Raw genomic sequence first — 3,751 nt, forward strand, 5'->3', positions numbered from 1 at the left:
GAGTGAATAAACGGCCCAAGTATGATAGCTTCCCAGATGAGATAGCCATTATCTTCATATCCAACCACATAGTCTTCAAAGTGATGCGCCCATACTTCATAGTCTTGAGTGTAAAGAATAGGTATCCTGGTTGTAGATCCAATGCTGTTTGAGATGTTGATGGGAATTGTTTGCGAATCTTTGTGAGACATGGTGAGCTACTAGAATCAAACCTGTAAACTTGAGATTAGGGTTTTATCAAAAAACAGAGTTACCGTCGATATGAAGAAGATGGCTTCTATTTATACGATAAAAGCGGAAACCCTAAAGAATTTTGAATATAGAAGGAATGTGTATTGATCACACAGTCTCTTGCTCTGATACCAATTGTTGGAAAAATGTTCTATTAGGATCGTTAGATTCTACGCAAGCAAACAATTATGAACGTAAATATGAACACGAGTATGGCTTTGAATATGTCGTATGATTAATGCTTCAACACCTCAGAAGAGCTCGATTAAGAACTTCGACTATAGAGGTGTTTAGGGTTACAAAACAATGAATGTAATAATCGGCAACGTATAATGCATACATGCATGCATACTTATTATATAACCCTACTAGATAATCACAAATGGACAGGCCCAATCTGGATACAAAACATAAAGCCCATGACGCAACACAATTAAACTCAACACATATTATGCCATATAAACTACCAGATTACCTTTCATATCTCATGGCTTTTCACTAAGACTTGGAAAGCCACAAATATACTATAACATGTATCGACTCGGTTAAACATTTGAGCTCTCATCAGATCATCCCATATAACACTAGCAACTTAAGTTCGAATTATTACTAGATTTAATTTTTAGATTATTATTTCAAATCCATTAGATTTTTTAAAATTTTACTACTTTCTAACAATTTGCTTTTTCGACCCCCTACCCCACACTTATTACATACAATGCCTTCATTGCATGCTATGCAAAACATATAATTAAAAAGAGGGAGAAAAAGGAACAGACTCCCCTGGGATAGCAGATGCATCTTTAATCGTGTGTAGGATCTTTAGCTTGCTCTAAAGTGTGGAAACGGACTTGGAAAGTAGAATGGCAGCCTCCTAATGTGATGAAAAACTCCCCCACAACATAGGAAAGTGTCAACCATGTCGTGGCAATCGGGACATTACTTCATCATTGCATAAAAATAAAATCTGATGGTGTGGGAACAGCTTATCCATACCATGGAATTCGATATAGAATTGGAAACGCCACTCTTGAACACTTAGCCTACTGAAAATATGGGGTCACACTTGAAAAACGGACTCGCAAAGCACCACCTCGTGGCGGAATTCACCACCTCGTGGTGGCTCAAACTGTTTATTTTTCTGGTATTCTGACTGCGACAACACGACGTGGTTGGGATTACCACGACGTGGTGGTCTTGAAATTGCAATAATCGGTGCCAAAATGAGATGATTTCTGGAATATATGTTGCACCAACGAATGTACGAAGCTGTTAGGTGAGACTCCTCACTTATTGACGCAAACAAACACCTGAAAAATTGCTCAAATCTCATTTCTCTCGTCGTTTCTAATCTTTCTCTATAAAAAAAACCATTCTTTTGTCAATAATACCCTCACTCGGACTCTAAATATAACACCTGGAAAGCTTTTTTTTGTGAATGCAAACGTTCCGGATCGAATGAAATTAAAGAAACATTCTTGAAAAAATGTGTTGAACCATTGCCACGACGTGTAGATGATGTCCACGTCGTGTTGTCTTCTTTTCAGTAAATATGCTTCAAAATGCTTTTCTCTTCATTATGTGGGAACCCCACACTTATTCAAAAACTTGTTCTTCAATTATGATCTTCAAAAATCACACGGCTTCTTCAAATTAAGCTCTTTTACTGCTTCACTTTCGTTCAACACTACAATATAAGATCAAGAACTAGAGAAACACATCATTTCATTCGCTTAAACTAAAAACTAAAAATCAAAAATTAAAAACTAAAAACAAATCAAAAGGAAAAGAAAATGCAAACTCATAAAAATCGGGTTGCCTCCCAACAAGCGCTTCTTTTTGAGGAGTCGTGAGCCAGGCTCCTTCCCACTCTATGTTGCATCGGGTGGAAGTGTAACCTCCCCGTTCTCCATCACTTTGAACCTTATTCATTTGTAAGCAACCCTTCAATTGAATTCCTTTCTTGAAATTTCTTGCATTTTTGGGTTGACATCTTCTTTATGTTTCCACTTGGGTTCTTTCCTCATTCTCGTGTCTTTAGCTTTTGTCTTGTCTCTTTCCGGGTTTTTCTTGTCAAAATGAGACTCATCACTCTCTAATTATTTTTCTTCAATCGGCTTTGTGACTTGATCTGGTGGTCTTGTAAAAGTAAACACCTCAAACATCATGGCATTGACACTGGGGGTTTTGAATAGTTCACTTCTTTTTCCAATTGCTCTTTTGGTAAAGGCTCCTCCTATTCCTCCCACTCTTCTTCCTTCATGCGTTCAAATTCATCTTGCTTAAGGAACTTCGTGTTTTCTTGCTTTACCATACGGGATGGGAAAGGAAGAGGTGGTCGATACGACTCAACAACTGAGAAATCATAATTTTCTTTTATCGCCCACGACGTGGCACTATTTCCTCCACGTCATGGCGACTGGGCAGCTTCACGATACTCTTCTTCTTCTTTCTTTTTTACTTCAAGTGACTGATTAGACTCCTCTTCAAGGTCCTTCATATGCACCAATTCATCTTCTTCTTCTGTATCAACGACCATGACTTGATCCATAGGGATTGACTCGACCTTCCTTGAAAGTAAATCTGATAGCTTTTCTTCTACAAGTTTTGTTAATTGCCCAAATTGTGTCTGGATGCTCAAAATAGATGCTTGTTGATCTCTAAGTGTTGCATCATTTACATCATGTCTCTTTTCGCTAGCTTCCATGAATCTGAATAGCATCGACTCGAGAACATCTATCTTTTCGGATTGGACTCGTTCTAGTTGGTAGAGATTATGCTCTAGTTGTTGATATTTTGTCGTATCTTGAGCTCTCTTATACTCCAACTCACAATCCTTAGTAGAATGGGGTCCTCCACAAGCTCGCATCTATCTTGAATTGGTCCACCCAATTTTGTGATCTTTTCTTCCATTGCATCGAGATTTTCAATAACAGCACTAATAACATCTTGACCTCCATCTTTACTTGATTTTCCTCTAGTGAAATCCTCCTTTGAGTTGTGATATTCTCTTGAATGCTTATCGAATTCTTCAATCAAAGCTTTATTTGTTGTCAGATTCTTCTTTGTCATGGGCCCTTGAGAGTCTAGTAGTTGGCAAGTACACACATTGAATCCATCATAAAATTTCGAGATTTCTTGTTGCACATTGAAGTCATGTTGAGGGCAATGTCATAACAATCTCTTGTAACGCTCCCAAGCTTCATATAGTGACTCCCCTTCTAATTGTTGAAACTTTTGTATGTTTCTTTTAAGCTTCACCACTTTTGAAGGAAGGGTAAACTGGTTTATGAACTTAGTCTTAAAATCGGACCATGTCGTGATTGCTCCAAAGGGAAGTGATTTTAACCATTCTTTTGCTTCACCCTTCAAAGTGACCGGTAAAAGTCGAAGCATCACTGTATCTTTACTCACGTTTGGTGCATTAAAATAATGTGAAATCTCCACCACTTCTTCTATGTGCTCGTAGGCATCCTTGTGCTCATTCCCATAAAAAGGTAGATCCTTTAGCATATTAAGA

The 3,751-nt window shown here is 37.9% G+C and overlaps 1 non-coding gene across 1 annotated transcript; it reads left to right on the forward strand.

The window, feature by feature from the left end:
- Nucleotides 1-3,382: 3,382 nt before the first annotated feature.
- LOC111902913 (small nucleolar RNA R71) lies at nucleotides 3,383-3,489 on the forward strand. The gene has a single exon (XR_002854004.1). It is a non-coding gene; the product is annotated as a small nucleolar RNA R71 (small nucleolar RNA).
- Nucleotides 3,490-3,751: the final 262 nt, after the last annotated feature.

Source organism: Lactuca sativa, chromosome 5 (assembly GCF_002870075.4).
Source record: "Lactuca sativa cultivar Salinas chromosome 5, Lsat_Salinas_v11, whole genome shotgun sequence".
Classification (NCBI taxonomy): Eukaryota; Viridiplantae; Streptophyta; class Magnoliopsida; order Asterales; family Asteraceae; genus Lactuca; species Lactuca sativa.